Genomic DNA, 19,915 nt, shown 5'->3' with positions numbered 1-19,915 from the left:
GGTGAGGGGGCTGGAGGAGGTTACAGAGATGGGGAGGGTTTAGGGGCTGGAGGAGGTTACAGAGATGGGGAGGGTTTAGGGGCTGGAGGAGGTTACAGAGATGGGGAGGGTTAGGGGCTGGAGGAGGTTACAGAGATGGGGAGGGTTTAGGGGCTGGAGGAGGTTACAGAGATGGGGAGGGTTTAGGGGCTGGAGGAGGTTACAGTGATAGGGAGGGTTTGCAGGCTGGAGGACGTTATAGAGATGGAGGCGTTGGGGGCTGGAGGAGCTTACAATGATAGGGAGGGTTTGGGGGATGGAGCAGTTTACCGAGATAGGGAAGGTTTTGGGGCTGTAGGAGATTACAGAAATAGAGAGGGTTTGGGGGCTGGAGGAGTTTAGTGATAGGGAGAGTTTAGGGGCTGGAAGCAGGTACAGAGATGGGGAGGGTTAGGGGCTGGAGGAGGTTACAGAGATGGGAAGAGTTTGGGGGCTGGAGGAGGTTACAGAGATGGGGAAGGTTGGGGATTGGAGGAGGTAACAAAGATAGGGAGCGGTGAGGGGGCTGGAGGAGGTTACAGAGATGGAGAGGGTTTAGGGGCTGGAGGAGGTTACAGAGATGGGGAGGGTTAGGGGCTGGAGGAGGTTACAGAGATGGGGAGGGTTTAGGGGCTGGAGGAGGTTACAGAGATGGGGAGGGTTTAGGGGCTGGAGGAGGTTACAGTGATAGGGAGGGTTTGCAGGCTGGAGGACGTTATAGAGATGGAGGCGTTGGGGGCTGGAGGAGCTTACAATGATAGGGAGGGTTTGGGGGATGGAGCAGTTTACCGAGATAGGGAAGGTTTTGGGGCTGTAGGAGATTACAGAAATAGAGAGGGTTTGGGGGTTGGAGGAGTTTAGTGATAGGGAGAGTTTAGGGGCTGGAAGCAGGTACAGAGATGGGGAGGGTTTGGGGATGGAGGAGGTTACAGAGATATGGAGGGTTTAGGGGTTGGAGGAGTTTAGTGATAGGGAGGGTTTGGGGATGGAGGAGGTTACAGAGATAGGGAGCTGTGAGGGAGCTGGAGGAGGTTACAGAGATGGGGAGCGTTTGAGGACTGGAGGAGGTTACAGAGATAGGGAAGGTTTGGGTGTTGGAGGAGTTTAGTGATAGGGAGGGTTTGGGGATGGAGGAGGTTACAGAGATAGGGAGGGTTTGGGGGCTGGAGGTTACAGAGATGGGGAGAGTTAGGGGATGGAGGAAGTTACAGAGATGGGGAAGGTTGGGGGTTGGAGGAGGTTACAGAGATAGGGAGGGTTTGGGGATGGAGGAGGTTACAGAGATAGGGAGGGTTTGGGGGCTGGAGGAGGTTACAGAGATGGGGAGGGTTTGGGGGATGTAGGAGGTTACAGGAATGGGGAGTGTTTGAGGACTGGAGGAGGTTACAGAGATGGGAGGGTTTGGGGGTTGGAGGAGTTTAGTGATAGGGAGGGTTTGGGGATGGAGGAGGTTACAGAGATAGGGAGGGTTTGGGGATGGAGGAGGTTACAGAGATAGGGAGGGTTGAGGGGATGGAAGCAGTTACAAAGATAGGGAGGGTTTGGGGATGGAGGAGGTTACAGAGATAGGGAGGGTTTGGGGCTGGAGGAGGTTACAGAGATGGGGATGGTTTGGGGGATGTAGGAGGTTACAGAGATGGGGAGGGTTTGGGGCATGGTGGCAGTTACAGTGATAGGGAGGGTTTGAGGGCTGGAGGAGGTTACAGAGATGGGGAGGGTTTGGGGCATGGAGGCAGTTACAGAGATGGGGAGGGTTTGGGGGCTGGAGGAGGTTACAGAGATGGAGAGGGTTTGGGGCATGGAGGCAGTTACAAAGATAGGGAGGGTTTGAGGGCTGGAGGAGGTTACAGAGATGAGGAGGGTTTGGGGCATGGAGGCAGTTACAGAGATGGGGAGGGTTTGGGGGCTGGAGGAGGTTACAGAGATGGGGAGTGTTTGAGGACTGGAGGAGGTTACAGAGATGGGGAGGGTTTGGGGCTGGAGGAGGTTACAGAGATGGGGAGTGTTTGAGGGCTGGAGGAGGTTACAGAGATAAGGAGTGTTTGAGGACTGGAGGAGGTTACAGAGATGGGGAGGGTTAGCGGATGGAGGAGGTTACAGAGATGGGGAGGGTTTGGGGGCTGTAGGAGGTTACAGAGATGGGGAAGGTTGGGGATTGGAGGAGGGTACAGAGATAGGGAGCGGTGAGGGGGCTGGAGGAGGTTACAGAGATAGGGAGGGTTTGGGGGCTGGAGGAGGTTACAGAGATGGGGAGTGTCTGAGGGCTGGAGGAGGTTACAGAGATAAGGAGTGTTTGAGGACTGGAGGAGGTTACAGAGATGGGGAGGGTTTGGGGCATGGAGGAGGTTACAGAGATAGGGAGGGTTTGGGGGCTGGCGGAGGTTACAGAGATAGGGAGCGGTGAGGGAGCTGGAGGAGGTTACAGAGATGGGGAGTGTTTGAGGACTGGAGGAGGTTTCTGAGATAGGGAGTGTTTGAGGGCTGGAGGCAGTTACAGAGATGGGGAGTGTTTGAGGACTGGAGGAGGTTACAGAGATAGGGAGGGTTTGGGGGTTGGAGGAGTTTAGTGATAGGGAGGGTTTGGGGATGGTCTGGTCTACCAACCCACAGAAGCACATTGATCGCCTCCAACATGTCTTCCGACGAATCCATGAGCATGGCCTCCGCCTCAACAGGGCTAAATGCTCCTTTGGTCAAACAGAACTTAAATTCCTCGGAGGCCACATTTCACAGTTTGGCGTGCAGCCGGATGCTGACAAGGTATCTGCCATGAAGGCCATGGAGACACGGGAGGACAAGAAGGCGGTCCTCCGCTTCCTGGGCATGGTCAATTTCCTGGGGAAATTCATCCCCAACCTCGCCTCCCACGCCACGGCTCTCAGGAACCTGGTTAAGAAGATGACCGAGTTCCAATGGCTCCCCGCCCATGAACAGGAATGGCAGGAACTCAGGGCGAAGCTGACCAAGGCCCCGGTGTTGGCATTTTTTGATCCGGCCAAAGAAACAAAGATCTCCACGGATGCCAGTCAGTCTGGCATTGGAGCAGTGCTCCTTCAACGTGATGACGCCTCCTCATGGGCTCCTGTCGCATACGCGTCACGTGCAATGACGCCCACCGAACAGCGCTATGCGCAAATTGAAAAAAAGTGCCTGGGCCTTATTACCGGAGTCGTCAAATTCCATGACTATGTCTATGGACTCCCAAAGTTCACAGTCGAGACAGACCACAGGCCACTAGTCAATATCGTTCAAAAAGACCTTAACGACATGACGCCGCGCCTGCAGCGCATTCTCCTTAAACTCAGGCGGTACGACTTCAAACTCGCCTACACCCTGGGTAAGGAGCTCATCGTCGCCGATGCACTCTCCCGATCTGTCACCACACCCTGCGACCCAGCGGGCTTCGTGTGCCAAATTGATGCTCAGATGGCATTCGCCGCATCCAATCTGCCCGCCACGGATGAACGACTCATCCAGATTCGTCGTGAGACGGCCAACGATCCCCTGCTCCAACGTGTCATGCGCCACCTGACAGACGGGTGGCTCAAGGGCCAATGCCCTCAATTCTATAACATTAAAGATGACCTGGCGGTGGTAGATGGAATTCTACTAAAGCTGGACAGGATCGTCATTCCGCACAGCATGCGGAACCTCGTCCTTGACCAGCTCCATGAGGGCCACCTGTGAGTGGAGAAATGCCACCGACGGGCCCGTGAGGCAGTGTACTGGCCTGGAATCAACAAGGACATTGCCAACGCCTTCTTAACTGCCCAACATGCCAGCGTTTCCAGCCTGCTCAGCCAAGGGAGGCCTTGCAACCCCATGAGTTGGTCACGTCCCGCTGGACCAAAGTGGGCATCGACCTGTTCCATGCACTTGGCCGGGACTACGACAGAAATCTTTGGATCCTCGCTGTCTTCAGGGGATGTCCCGGAGGACTGGAGAATAGCCAATGTTGTTCCTCTGTTTAAGAAGGGCAGCAAGGATAATCCCGGGAACTACAGGCCGGTGAGCCTTACTTCAGTGGTAGGGAAATTACTGGAGAGAATTCTTCGAGACAGGATCTACTCCCATTTGGAAGCAAATGGACGTATTAGTGAGAGACAGCACGGTTTTGTGAAGGGGAGGTCGTGTCTCACTAACTTGATAGAGTTTTTCGAGGAGGTCACTAAGATGATTGATGCAGGTAGGGCAGTGTATGTTGTCTATATGGACTTCAGTAAGGCCTTTGACAAGGTCCCTCATGGTAGACTAGTACAAAAGGTGAAGTCACACGGGATCAGGGGTGAGCTGGCAAGGTGGATACAGAACTGGCTAGGCCATAGAAGGCAGAGAGTAGCAATGGAAGGATGCTTTTCTAATTGGAGGGCTATGACCAGTGGTGTTACACAGGGATCAGTGCTGGGACCTTTGCTCTTTGTAGTATATATAAATGATTTGCAGGAAAATGTAACTGGTCTGATTAGTAAGTTTGCAGACGACACCGCCAGACGGTTGGTGGAATTGCGGATAGCGATGAGGACTGTCGGAGGATACAGTAGGATTTAGATTGTTTGGAGACTTGGGCGGAGAGATGGCAGATGGAGTTTAATCCGGACAAATGTGAGGTAATGCATTTTGGAAGGTCTAATGCAGGTAGGGAATATACAGTGAATGGTAGAACCCTCAAGAGCATTGAAAGTCAAAGAGATCTAGGAGTACAGGTCCACAGGTCATTGAAAGGGGCAACACAGGTGGAGAAGGTAGTCAAGAAGGCATACGGCATGCTTGGCTTCATTGGCCGGGGCATTGAGTATAAGAATTGGCAAGTCATGTTGCAGCTGTATAGAACCTTAGTTAGGCCACACTTGGAGTATAGTGTTCAATTCTGGTCGCCACACTACCAGAAGGATGTGGAGGCTTTAGAGAGGGTGCAGAAGAGATTTACCAGAATGTTGCCTGGTATGGAGGGCATTAGCTATGAGGAGCGGTTGAATAAACTCAGTTTGTTCTCACTGGAACGAAGGAGGTTGAGGGGAGACCTGATAGAGGTATACAAAATTATGAGGGGCATAGACAGAGTGGATAGTCAGAGGCTTTTCCCCAGGGTAGAGGGGTCAATTACTAGGGGGCATAGGTTTAAGGTGAGAGGGGCAAGGTTTAGAGTAGATGTACGAGGCAAGTTTTTTACGCAGAGGGTAGTGGGTGCCTGGAACTCGCTACCGGAGGAGGTGGTAGAAGCAGGGGCGATAGTGACATTTAAGGGGCATCTTGACAAATACATGAATAGGATGGGAATAGAGGGATACGGACCCAGGAAGTGTAGAAGATTGTAGTTTAGTCGGGCAGCATGGTCGGCACAGGCTTGGAGGGCCGAAGGGCCTGTTCCTGTGCTGTACATTTCTTTGTTCTTTGTTCTTTGTTCTTTGTACGTCCTCATAGTGGACTATTTCTCAAACTACCCGGAGGTAGTTAGGCTACACGACCTCACCTCGACTGCGGTCATTCGGGCGTGCAAGGAAACCTTTGCTCGCCATGGCATCCCGCTCACGGTCATGTCCGACAATGGCCCGTGTTTTGCCAGTCAGGAGTGGTCCGATTTTGCCAAACGATACAACTTCACACACGTCACGCCCAGTCCCCATTACCCCCAATCCAATGGCAAAGCTGAAAAGGGGGTGCACATTGTGAAACTAATCCTGTGCAAGGCGGCCGATGCAGGATCCAATTTTTACCTCGCCCTGCTTGCTTACAGATCAGCTCCATTGTCCACCGGCCTGTCACCGGCTCAATTGTTGATGAATCGCACGTTGCGGACGACGGTGCCGGCCATTCATGTCCCGGGCTTGGACAACCTTCTGGTCCTTCGTCGAATGCAGTTGTCTCGGGCCCAACACAAATCGGCGTACGACGCCCGTGCCACGGATCTCCCTGCTCTGGCTCCTGATGACGAGGTCTATGTCCAACTTCCCGATGGTGTTTGGTCCGCCACCGCTGTGGTGCTCAGACAAGTGGCCCCCAGGTCATTTTTGGTTTGTCGACAAGACGACTCTCTTCTTCGCCGAAATAGGCGGGCACTACGACTCATGTCCTGCCCCGCCGTCACGACGAACCCGTCACGGACTTTGCAGATCTCCCTTTCGCTCTGCCACCCTCTGAGTCTGACACAGTGCCGCCCATTCCAGAACAGGCGGCCCCTGACCCACCCTTGAGGCGGTCAACCAGAATTCGTCGCCCACCTCAGAGACTGAATTTATGAACTGCCTGAATTCATGGACTCTTTGAACTCATGAACTGATTGTTTCGTTACCCTGTTTGATGAACTCACTGGTTTGTACATACTGTTGTTCTAGTTATATTTTGTGTTACATACTGTCCATCTGCTCTAGACACCTTCCAATGTAAATATCTTAGCGTTTCTGTAATAGTACTGTAAATATACTCGCATGTGCCACACATTCGCATTCTACATTATTTATTGCCACAAACACATTTTTTTTAGAAAAGGGGGGATGTCATAATATACACATCAGTATATGATGGTGCAGAGACCCACACTGACTGACACACTGCAAGACCAATCAACACACACAACACAGCAGCCAATCACCAGTTAGGGCACGGTCACTATAAAGACAGAGGGCACTAGTTTTCCCGCTCATTCGGGATGCAGCCTCTGAGACAGACAGAGTCCGCAGTCAGTAGCACAAACATCCACCATGTGCTCGCAGTATAGGCTGGTCAGGTTAGGCATAGGTCTTCAGTTAATCTAACATAGTGTCGACCCACAGTGCAAGTATGTTTAACAGCTCATAGCTAAATAAAATAGAGTTGTACTATTACAAGTGTTGGTAGCCTGTCTATGTTACTGCTAAGGTAAACGCAGTCTCCACAGATCCAGAGTACCCAACACATCAGTACCCATACGCCCCATGATGCTGAGTCCACAGTGGGCAGTCAGTGGCAGAAGGCTGCCTTGCAGGCTGCGGAAATGGTGGCCTGTGCCCGTCTACCCCCAGCCCAAGGCCCACCTCCTGGCCGCCCTCCGCACCTCCCCCGGCTCTGGCAGAAGCTCCCTGGCCAGCGTCACAATTGTCAGCAGACTGTGGCGATATTGGACACTCTCCGTATCCCCCCTCTCTCACTCTCCCTCAGCAGCCCCGGCACCTGTTTCCCGATTTTAAATACCACACGCCAACCTCACCCTCGGTAATTCCTCCCGGGGGAGGCGGAGCATCCCGGGAGCCTGGAAATTGCCCGATCGGGCCTGTTAATGATATGCCAACAGTATTTAATATACAATTTGCGTTTCCACACCGGCATGCGGCATGGAACAAATTCACAGTGTCAAGGCTCCGGAGCATGGCGCCGGCCTCGATTTTCGGCTGACCCGCGATTTTCTGCCCGACCGCCTTTCCCGATACCGGCGTCGCTGGTCGGAGAATCTAGCCCATAATCTGTAATCCAGAGGTGGCAATGTTTCTAGATGATTAGACCGTTACATCAAGATTTATGTATTTTGCAGATTTTGGGGTTGCTAATCTGGTGCTTGGCAGTAAATTACACACAATACATCACATTGCTTACTTGCCCCTCGTCCCATCCCTCGTCCCATCCCCCCCTCCCGTGCTCACTAACCTACACTAGCAATCGTTCCAGCAGGGCCTCCATGTTAAAATTCTCACCTTGTGTTCAAATCCCTCCTCCCTGACCCTATCTCTGACATCTCCTCCAGCCCCACAATCCTCCAACCTCATTGCATTCCTCCAATTCTATCCTCATTGCAGTTTCCATCACTCCCCACAGGCCGGCCATACCATTGGCTGTCTGAGCACCGAGTGCTGTAATACCCTCCCTTTACCTCCCTCTCCTCTTTAACACACTCCTTCACACCTACCTCTTGGATCACACTGTAGGCACCTGCCCTAAACTCTCGTTACGAAGCTCAGCACCAAAGTTTATCCAATGGCCGTCCTCTGAAGCACCTTGAGATATTCTACTGCCGCAAAGGCGCTATATAAATGCAAGTTGGTATTGCTGGCCGACTCTTCAGCGAAACAATTGACCTGTGGTCAGAACGAGAGTGTTGTTACTTTGGTAACCCTTTAGTCAAATACTTTACATGGTGCATGAGGGAGTTCTGAGGTATGCTGATGTTCATTTGTTTGTTAGCCATTTTCCCCCACAAGATTGACTATCCTGGATCTCCACTTCTGCCGGCCCTGTGCTGCCCTTACACATTCTGCACAGGTCAACCCCATCCATTCCATTGTGTCTGTCCCTTGATTCCCGATCCTATGTTTTCCAACGATCTTCCCATCCAATAACTGTCTCTGTCTTCCGTCTATCACAGAATCACGGAGCCGTTTCCGCGCAGAAGGAGGCCATTCGGCCCATCGTGTCTGCACCGGCCAACCGAATGAGCAATTTGCTTCGTGCGATTCTCCCGCCTTCACCCTGTATCCTGTCACGTTCGTCCTTTTCAGATAACCGCAATCTGATTCCCTTCTGAATCCTCTGTTTGAACCCACCTCTCAGGCCGCTCATTCCAGACCCTAACCGCTCGCTGCACAAAAAGGCTTTTCCTCATATCCTCATCGCTTTGTTCACCAATTATCTTAAAAATATCTGCGCCATCTCGTTCTCAATCCTTCCACCAATGCAAACCATTTCCCTCTATCCACTCTGTCCAAAGCCTTTGCGACTTTGAGCGCATCTATCAAATCCCTTCTCAGCCTCAACTTCCCCATTCCATTTTCCGAATTAATCTATGGGAGAATTGTAACTTTCTTTCTTGATATTATACACAAATTTCCCCTTTTCTCCAACCACCCAGCATTCCCCCATTAGCCTTTCTGTCTGTGTAGGACATGTGGAACATCCTCCCCTATGTCCACATCTCAAATTCATTCAGCTTACCAATAGGCTCTTTGTTCGTTGTCCATGTTGTCAAAGCATCAGAATGGATAGCAAACTGCAGTACCTCAGCATTCACTCCCTGAGATTTAGGTTCCGTTTCTTTGAGGTTAACACGTCCTCCATCCTGACAAAGTTCTCCTTTGGATCTCACAGTGGCATCTCCCACATGGAGATATGCCTACAATTCCCCAATTAGCAAGTTGACTTGCTAATCTTGTCTGGAGTTTCTGAAGGTACCATTGAGAGATGGCCAGGGAAGGACACGCAATAGGTGAGGCTCCTGTCTTCTGGAATTTCCGTTCACAGGAGACGAGAAGATTACCTACTTTCCAGCTTGGCTGGGAGGTGATGTAGGTGAACCCAGGTCAGTTGGAATTTTGAAACCGAAGAATATATTCAAGCAGGCATTGTGTGCAATTAATTCTGTTCAGCTTCTCTCTGAATGGGCATCAGGGGTTATGGGGAGAAGGCAGGAGAATGGGGATGAGAAAATATCAGCCATGATCGAATGGCAGAGCAGACTCGATGGGCCGAGTGGCCTAATTCTGCTCCTATGTCGTATGGTCTTATGGTCTAATGAGCGTTGGTCTCAGTTCTGGAATAGAAATTTATACCCAGTCCTCCTGATCGCTTCGACTGTGCAGTCGGAGAGAAACTGGGAGTCAGTCACTCTGCAACACTGAGTGATAAATTGGAGAATTATTCAGACATTGGTGATGTACCATCAATTACCACGAGACAAGAATGGTGGAATAATCGAGGCTTTATCGAAAAAAATGTTGTGCCTCCTGTAGCTGGAACCAGAATGGCTGCAGCACGGCGAGCACACACATTTATACTCCGCCTGCTGGGAGGAGCCAGCAGGCAGGGGTTTGCCGTTGTACCTGTAATGTACGGGCAGTGCCGTAATACATACAATATACTACTAGTGGTGTTTACCACACTTGGTTCAATACATTTCTTCACACAGCTATTTTAACCAGAGGCTTCAAAGCATCTTGCACACTTTATCTTTGTCAGGAAGGAAGTTGCAATCAGCAGAGGGGAAACGCAAGGTTGAAACAAAAGCTGTAAAATAGATTTCATTTTGGGGGAACGGGTATTGTTGCCAACCTGAAATATTAAACACATGAATAAAAGGAAGGACTAATAAATATCTGGATCATGCCAGCAGCTCAGAATGTCCAAAAGAGCTTCACAGCCAATTAAATATTCTCTTTGAAATGTGGCGGCTCTTGTAATGTCGGAAAAGTAGCAGCAACTCTCCAAGGTTCCTTCGACAGCACCTTCCAACTACTGCCACCTAGCAGGACAAGAGCAGCAGATACCTGGGAACTCCACCACCTGGAGGTTCCTCTCCAGGTCACTCACTATCCTGACTTGGAAATATATCCCTGTTCCTTCACTGTCGCTGGGACAAAATCCTGGAACACCCTCCCTAACAGCACTCTGGGTGTACCTACACCTCAGGGACTGCGGCGGTTCAAGAAGGCAGCTCACCACCACCTTCTGAAGGGCAATTAGGGATGGGCAATAAATGCTGATCCAGCCAGCAAAGCCTGTGAAAAATAAAAAGTTAAGAAGCACACAGCAAATTTACACAAACAGCAATTGGATTGGATTGGATTGAACTGGATTTGTTTATTGTCACGTGTACCGAGGTACAGTGAAAAGTATTTTTCTGCGAGCAGCTCAACAGATCATTAAGTACATGAGAAGAAAAGGGAATAAAAGAAAATACATCATCGGGCAACACAACATATACAATTTGATCCTGACCAGATTGTTCTGTTGAAGTATTGTTGATTGACCCCTGTTACGATCCCAGTTGTTGTTATAACTGGACGGGAAGATTCCAGAGTGGAACCCTGGCTCAGAAGACCATGGGCGGCATTCTCCATCCGGGACTCTGGGATCGCGTTCCCCGATGGGACAGAGAATCGGGCGCCGGGACAAAATCGGGATCGACGGAGGGACCTGAACTGATCGCAATGCTCCGACCTCCCGTTGATGGCAGGAAAAAGTTCCACGACCGTGCGCCGGAGGCGGGGGGCTGCAAATGGGTCTTATGGAGCTATTTGCTTCCATTTAGCAGGCCTGGCGTCCTATGCTTAGGCCCTCCGTGATTCACCAGTCCCCGTGCCCTGAGTCACGTGGCCGTGGATCACTTACCAGTATGGCCCTGGCGTGATGGACTTTGCAAGTACATTTCAAGCGCTAAGTGCATTCCAATCACTCAAGCGTACGATTTCACTGCACTTACCTCTCATTGATATGGTCACTGTTTGTAAACATTAGGGTTTCACCACTTAGGCCTATGAATGGTGAAGGGAGATGAATGAATCAAAGCTGCAGATGGTTTGTACGAGCTGTCAATCATAGACCACTGGTCAAAAGCTATGAATGCCTAGCAGCTAATGGATCTGTGCGAATCAGACACAGGTGATAGCTAATAACAATAATAATAATCTTTATTGTCACAAGTAGGCTTACAGTAACACTGCAATGAAGTTACTGTGAAAATCCCCGAGTCGCCACATTCCGGCGCCTGTTCAGGTACACAGAGGGAGAATTCAGAATGTCCAATTCACCTAACAAGCACGTCTTTCGGGACTTGTGGGAGGAAACCGGAGCACCCGGAGGAAACCCACGCAGACACGGGGAGAACGTGCAGACTCCGCACAGACAGTGACCCAAGCCAGGAATTGAACCCGGGACTCTGGCGCTGTGAAGTAACAGTGCTAACCACTGTGCTACCGTGCTGCTGCTCCCCTTCCAGGAATGGGCAAGTGGAGCATCAAGGCAAGTGGTACACCTGTAATTCCTCTCATCGCCCCTCTCTGGACTGCTCTACAGCTTCCAGACACGGACCTCATTTCTGGGAGGGGTCTGTGTGTGGGGGGGTCCTTTTAGGCGGAGTGTCCCTGTGGAGGGTACCCCTATTTCAGGGGTGCCTGGGGGGGGGGGAGGGACTCTCCCTATACTGGGGCCCAGGAAGTCCCTATGACAGGGGTCCTGGGGGGAGGGGGGGTCTCCCTATTACAGTGGTCCTGAGGGAGGATCTCCCTATTATAGGGGTACCGGGGTGGGTGGGGGGGGGAGTCAGGTCACTCCCGTACTTGGGGGTAGGTGGGGCAGCCAGGTATTCCAGGGATGGGGGGAGGGATGCGGTGCAGGGGCGGGGGAGGGGGCGGGGGGGGGGGGTGGGGGGGAATTCGGGTTTCTTTGCGATGCGCATGAGGGTTGGTCAGCTGTGCAACTCGGGAATCCCTTACATTCCACACGATGTACAACTTTGCATGGCAAGGAAAACGGAAGTTCCTGCTGGTTTGCGCTCCCAGGGGGATTGCAAACTGGTTTCAATTCACCTCCGCAGGAGAATGTAGGTCTCCCAAATGGAGAATCCCGCCCCATAACCTTTACTTTTTTAATAAAACGTGGAGGAACAGAATCACAGGACTGTCAATTACTTTACTTCCCTTTTAGCTTAACAAATACACACAGGTTCTTAACATTAACATGCATTCCAAAGTATATCTTAAACAACAACAATCTCAGTTACACAACTTTCCTTTGAACACACAAGATGGCTGCGATCAAATATACTTTCCATTCTAAACCTCAAGTGAATGGCTGTGGATTTCCTCTCTGAACCCCCCCCCCCCCCCCCCAGATGATTGTCACATGAGAGTTTCCAAACTCCACTTTCAAAAAAAACACAGTTTAAAATATTCTTTCACAATAATTCTTTCCATTTGTGGTTTGCACTCTGAAATTCAGTCTCGGTTTTCCAAATGACTCTTTGAAACAAAACGTCCACGCCACTTTTAACAACAAATCCAGTATCCAAGTTTTACCACTTTCTTTGTCTTGATTATTGTACAAACAGTTCACAATTGCTTTAACTATTGATTCTCAGATACTGTTAAGATGTCATCAGGCTTATGGTTTACCTCTGAAGTCTGCTTTACCACTTTATGTCTGGTTACTGCAACTGTCTCTTTAAAGCACAACACTTTGCTTACTTTTCCCCTTGAATTCTCCTGAATAATACCTTGGTTTGTTCTCCTAACTTCATTCTTCTTAAAACATTCTTTATATCCCAATTCCCTGGTCATCTGGATTGTACATGTTTTCTTGGGAAGCCTGCCTCTTTGCAGCTTCCTTGTTCTGGTGGAGTTGGGAGATTCTCACTCCCCACTGTCCTGATTCCAATGGCCAACAAATTCAGCTAAACTAAATTCAAAAGCGTTTTCTATCTCACATGGCCCCGAGTTGCTAAGCAACCACTACTGGTTCAATTTACTCTTTACACTGTAACGCTCTCTAAGCACAGTAGAATCACTGTTGGAATTGAAACCAACCCCCATATATACAAAGGTATCTTACCCCCACATAGATAAATCATCACATTTGAATTTCAAGTCAAGTTGTTCTGAAACATTTTTTATTTAATTGTGCAATTTGTAACACAGCTTTCTATGAAAAAGTGTTTGCAAAGTGTTAAAAATGTACAACAACCGTGGCCGCATGGCGCCGAGGTCCCAGGTTCGATCCCGGCTCTGGGTCACTGTCCGTGTGGGGTTTGCACATTATCCCCGTGTTTGCGTGGGTTTTGCCCCCACAACCCAAAAGATGTGCAGGGTAGGTGAATTGGTAACGCTAAATTGCTCCTTAATTCGGAAAAAAATGAATTGGGTACTCTAAATTTTAAAACAAATTTACAACAACCATTGCAGCCACAGATAATTAACACTGACTCCATGGTATATATGTGTGTATGTGTTTGTGTATGTATGTGTGTGGGCATGTGTGCACATGTGTGTGTGAATGTATGGGTGTATGTGTAAGTGTGTGTGCATCTGAATCTGAGTGTGTATCTGTGTGTGCTTAAGTGTGTGTGTGTATGTATGAGTGTGTGTGTATCTTTGTGTGTGTGTGTGGTAAGTGTGTATGTGTGTATCTGTGTGTGCATCTGTGTGTGAATTACACAATGCATTTTAACATTAAAAAATCTTTCATGAAAATTAAAACCCTGAAGCTTTCTGACTTGTCAAATTTCACTTTTACAAAGCAACAGTCACGCAGTGTGAAACCGTCTCAACATTTAGTTTTCACATTAGCTCATCGTCAGATGTCTAGACTGCTGATACAGCGGTTGTCAAAACTGACTGCAAGAGGGAGCCTTGCAGGGCACTTAATGAAAATATAAAACGTAAGTGCGCTGTGAAGCGTTATTTCGTCACTTCAAGCTTTATTTATGGCTTAATGTGAAACTTGAAAGCCATAAGATTTTAGTAAGTGTCTAGAAATCTTAAAAGCATGTTATTGACTCTGTCTAATAAGGCAGTCCAGTAAGACAGAACTTACAACTCAAGTGTAAGATAGCCACAAGTCTTTTGCAGGTATGTTTACGAATAAGACAGAATAAAACCAGGATTTTGCTTTATTATTCTTACCTTGGATGCATTGGCCTCGGTATTTATTCCCTTCCTATCAATACACCACACTGACTGGGAAATATTTCATCATTCCTTCACTGTCATTGGGTCAGAATCCTGGAACTCACTCCCTCACAGAATTGAGAGTGTACCTACACCACACAGACTGCGGCAGCTCAGGGTATAAGTGCCACCACTGCCTTCTCAACGGTCATGATGTGGAGATGCCAGCGTTGGACTGGGGTGAGCACAGTAAGAAGTCTTACTTACATGGTGTTGTAAGACTTCTTACTGTTCTCAAGGGTGAATTAGGGATGGGCAATAGATACTGGCCTAGCCAGTGACACCCACACAATGGAATCGTAGAGTCCCTGCAGCACAGAAGGAGGCCATTCGGTCCATCTAATTCGTACCGACCCTTCAAAAGAGCACCCTACCAAGGCCCAAAGCCCCACCCTAACCCCGGAACCCCACCCAACCTTCGGGGCAATGTAGCATGGTCAACCCACCTGGCCTGCACATCTTTGGACTGTGGGAGGAAACAATATCAATTGTTTAAAAAGAAACTTTGGGATCAGCAACTTCCTTCAATTAGTTTCTGCCTAATGATCGACTATTTTTTATTCATGGAAATGTCATGATGGAGACGGTGGCACAGCGGTAATGTCATCAGTAATCCAGAGACCCAGGCTAATGCTCCAGGGATATGGGTTCAAATCCCACCACAGCAGCTGATGGAATTTCATCCATCCGCTAATGTTCTTGCTTCCGTGAAGGCAATCTGCCGTCCTTACCCAGTCTGACTTCTTGTGACTAGATCCTCAGTGACTCTTGACCGCCTTTGGCAATGGCCTAACAAGTCTCTCACGTTGTAGAGTATTCGTAATGTCACTGAACTAGTAATTCACAGACCCAAGTAATGTTCTGCGGACACAAATTCAAATCCCCACCATGATATCTGGTAGAACTTGAATTCGGTTAACGTCTAATCCTGGAAACTCGACTCAGCGATGATGACCGTGAGCTCGCTTTTGCTGTCTGCCGTGGAAATCCTTCTGGTCCATCCTTTTTTCCGGTCCTGTCTGCAACAATGCCCACAGCAGGCAGCATTGGAAAACCCCACCCAATGAAACTATGATTGTTTATTGTAAAATCCCATCATGATTCATTGATGGGAGGGGTAGGGCAGCACGGTGGCGCAGTGGTTAGCACTGCTGCCCCATGGCGCTGAGGATCGCCCTGGGTCACTGTCCGTGTGGAGTTTGCACATTCTCCCCGTATCCGCATGGGTCTCACCCCCACAACCCAAAGATGTGCAGGGTAGGTGGATTGGCCACGCTAAATTGCTCCTTAATTGGAAAAAAAAATGATTCATTGATGGGGAGGAAATCTGCCGTCCTTATCTGGTCTGACCTACATGTGACTCCAAACCCACAGCCATGTGGTTGACTCTTTTTTTTTAAATTTAGAGTACCCAATTCATTTTTCCAATTAAAGGGCAATTTAGCATGGCCAATCCACCTACCCTGCACATCTTTGGGTTGTGGGGATGAAACCGATGCAAACACGGGGAGAATGTGCAAACTCCACACGGACAGTGGCCCAGAGCCGGGATCGAACCTGGGACCTCGGCACCGTGAGGTAGCAGTGCTAACCACTGAGCCACCGTGCTGCCCACATGTGGTTGGGTCTTAACCAGCTTCTGAAAAGGTCAATTTCCACCGCCCCCGGTGGAAAGACTGGTGGGTCAGAAAGATGGCTCAACAACATCTTCTCGAGGACAGTTTGAGATGGGCAATGAATGCAGAGAAGTGTAAACCGATGGCCTTTGGGAAAATAAATTTGGAAAGATAGTATATGGTAAAGTATAGCTGGACACAGAGACCTTGGTGTCCATATACACAAATCCTTGAAGGTGACAAGCAAGTTAATAAGGTGGTTGAAAGAAGCATACGAATCATTTGGTGTAAAGGAGGTTTGTCAATATGTTGTTCGCAAAAGTTAGAATTGTTCTCCTTGAAGCAGAGAAGACCTAACAGTGGTGACCTGGTAAAGGTTTTCAGGAAAATGGAAAGGTTTCTGGAGAGTAATCAGAGGGTTGTCAGTCCTGGAACCGGAAAAGGTGGAAGCAGATTCCATAACCAATTATTTTAAAGAATTGGGCAGGTGCTCAGGGATGAGGAACTTACAGGGTTATGGACAAAAGGCAGGGATATTTGACTATGCGGGAATGCTCAGTCAATGAAGCAGCAATAAAGCTACAGATCAAACCACCTTCTTTAGTGTTGTAATTTTCTACTATCCCCCGCCTCCAGGTACCATGTACTAAGATGGCAGCAGTGACCATGCCGTCTATTGGATTGCTCCATGGCTACATTTGGCAAAATGCTGCAGTGATCTGCCACTGCCCTTGGCAGTACTGCTGACCGGGAAACTCTTGGAAGGATTGACAGGTCAACCTGTTTGGCCACATTATGAACAGACTTCCGTGACCATCGGGTCCTGAAGCGGGTCTTGAACCCAGGGCTTCCGGCCCAGAGATAGGGACACAACCCACTGCTCCTCTACGACCCTCTGAGGAGAAAGCTGGGTGAGGACCAAATATCACAGGCTTAGGATCCTGAGTGAGGGTGAGGAAGGAGCTGGTGGGTAAGCTTTGATCTTAACAAAGAAACACTCTGGGGAGGAGAAAGAGAAAAGAGCATCAGACAATTTTCCGGATTTCAGACAAGTTAATGAATTACTTTAATAGTGTGGTCGCTGTTGTTGTGTAGATTAATATAGCCACCAATTTGTACACAGCAACAGACAAGAAAAATGATCAATTACCTATTCTGGTGGTGGAAGAAGAATAAATATTATTGACATAGCTCTTTTGTGAATAGTGTCACTGCAATTTTCAAAATCCACCCGGTCAGGCAGACATAGTTTCATCTGAAAGAGGATGACTAGAAATTTGGAAAATGCTCCCTCAGTGCCACACCTCAACCAAGCAAATAAAATATACATCACTGAGTTTCGGCACTGGCATGGAGCCGGCCCAGGTTTGCAAAGCAGTGTGAAACTGATGTAAAGGTTGGAAAAGGACGCAGGCAGCTTATGATTTTATTTCAGCATCACTTGAACATTGTATTGATGCTCCTGCCCGTTTGGGTGACAGGTTCATTCTGTGATGGTCCACTTGCGTTTGAAAGCACAGTGGAGCGTGCTTTCAGATCCTGACATCGAGATGTGGAAGCATTGCAATGTTGAAGCAAGCATCAGGAAGGATGGTGTCGGTCACCGCAGATCTAATAAATCTCGCACTCACATCACTTGCAGAGAGTTACGTGCAAAATGCAAACACCAGGCTTCCAATTTGCCAAACAAAATTTATTTTTTAATGACACAGAACTTGACAAGTTGAGAGAAGGGTGCGTCATTGGAGCGTTACATTTCAATCCTCCAAAAATGCCGCTGTCTCTCATTGAAAGTAGCACATTAAAGGTTTCACACTGAACACTGCTTGATTCTTGATCGCCAGCTGTTCTACCAATGACTAACGTGGTAATTAGGACCAAACGGAGGGGGGAATTTAAAAAAATTAACATGTGAAATGCACAAAACGGAATCAATCACTACATCACCCTTTACAACTGGGAAAGGGACACCTTCCAGTGAAATAGCCGATTTCATGACGGGAACTGTAAACTAATATGGATAGAATGACAATTGTGCAGGAGGATTCCTTTAACTTCATACATTGGAAACATTTCTCGTTTATTGGTCTAGAGTGCAGATACTGCCCAGCATACTCTTCAAAGACACTTTCCTTGTTGTATTAAGACAAAACATGCTCCAAAATAACTCACAGTAAAGTAAAAGTAGGCGAAAGACGAGACAACAACTGTGAACTTCTCCAAACAGTAAAAACACTTTCAATAAAACGTGGAAAACTTTTCAAACAGTCCACAGGAAAGCTGTTCTATTTATGCTATCGTAGCTTTCAAAGCAAGTAAAGATTGTCCAGAACGGCCATCAAAATTGGTTTTAAAAATGGCTTTTTAGTGTCAATCATTTTAAGCCATATTTTTCTATCCACGGTCATTCCTCGCTGAACACTCTCTCCTCTCTCCCACAGTAACATCCAGTTTTCAACATCTCCAACTCCAGTTTGACTTCACCAAGTTAACCCACCTTCGCTCTTCCCCTTTTCAACCCTGAGATTTTGTGTGAAGGTGTGAAGTACTTTGTATATTACTTTGTCAATGTGAAGAAACTTTGGTTCAACATGGCCGCTCAATGCTTAGCACCGCTACCTCACAGCGCCAGGAACCCCGGTTCAATTCCCGCTTGGGTCACTGTCTGTGTTGAGTTTGCACTTCCTCCCCGTGTCTGCGTAGGTTTCCTCCGGGTGCTCCGGTTTCCTCCCACAGTCTAAATATGTGCAGGTCAGGTGGATTGAACATGCTAAATTGCCCTTTAGTGTCCAGGGGTGTGAAGGTTAGGTTAAGGGGTTATTGGGAAGTGGATTTAAGGTGGGGTGCTCTTTCAGAGGGTCGGTGCAGACTCGATGGGCTGAATGGCCTCCTTCTGCGCTGTAGGGATTCTATGATGAGTGACTGTACTGATCCTCTCCCTGGAGAATCACTTCCCGGCAAACTCGTGACATCAACACTTGGTTTGGTTTATTTCTGAATATTGCATTTGATTTTTTAACTATTTTCTGATTTTCCTCATAGACGCATTTTAAGGGAAGCAGGATAAACACATGAGAGGGAACGGAATAGAAAAATATGCTGATAGAACATAGAACATTACAGCACAGAACAGGCCCTTCGGCCCTCGATGTTGTGCCGAGCATTGTCCGAAACCAAGATCAAGCTATCCCACTCCCTGTCAATCTGGTGTGCTCCATGTGCCAATCCAATAACCGCTTGAAAGTTCCTCAAGTGTCCGACTCCACTATCACAGCAGGCAGTCCATTCCACACCCTAACCACTATCTGAGTAAAGAACCTACCTCGGACATCCCTCCTATATCTCCCACCCTGAACCTTATAGTTATGCCCCCTTGTAACAGCTACATCCACCCGAGGAAATAGTCTCTGATCGTCCATTCTACCTATCCCCCTCATCATCTTATAAACCTCTATTAAGTCGCCTCTCATCCTCCTCCGTTCCAATGAGAAAAGCCCTAGCTCCCTCAACCTTTCCTCATAAGACCTACCCTCCAAACCAGGCAGCACCCTGGTAAATCTCCTTTGCACCCTTTCCAATGCTTCCACATCCTTCCTATAGTGAGGTGACCAGAACTGCACACAATACTCCAAATGTGGTCTCACCAGTCATGTACAGTTGCAGCAGTCACCTGCTGATATTCCACTTTGGCGGATAAACCAACTCCCTCCACCTATTCTGCACTTTTTACAAACTAAGTCCCCATTAACCGGCAGAAAGGGCCAGAAAGCTTCCAAGCAGGAGCCACGTGGTGTGCGGCCGATAAATTCATGGCCTCCACTGGAAGTCATTCCAGGACATTTTTAATCTTTTAATCTCACCAATCCCAGACTTTCTCTT

General features: G+C 48.6%; 1 protein-coding gene across 1 annotated transcript in view; it reads left to right on the top strand.

The window, feature by feature from the left end:
• ubac2 (UBA domain containing 2) overlaps nt 1-19,915 on the top strand; it is a 353,572-nt gene that overhangs the window by 333,375 nt on the left and 282 nt on the right. The window lies entirely within an intron of this gene.

Source organism: Scyliorhinus torazame, chromosome 15, assembly GCF_047496885.1.
Source record: "Scyliorhinus torazame isolate Kashiwa2021f chromosome 15, sScyTor2.1, whole genome shotgun sequence".
Classification (NCBI taxonomy): domain Eukaryota; kingdom Metazoa; phylum Chordata; class Chondrichthyes; order Carcharhiniformes; family Scyliorhinidae; genus Scyliorhinus; species Scyliorhinus torazame.
Note: the sequence above shows the minus strand (reverse complement) of the source record. Positions and strands in the feature narration are given on the sequence as shown.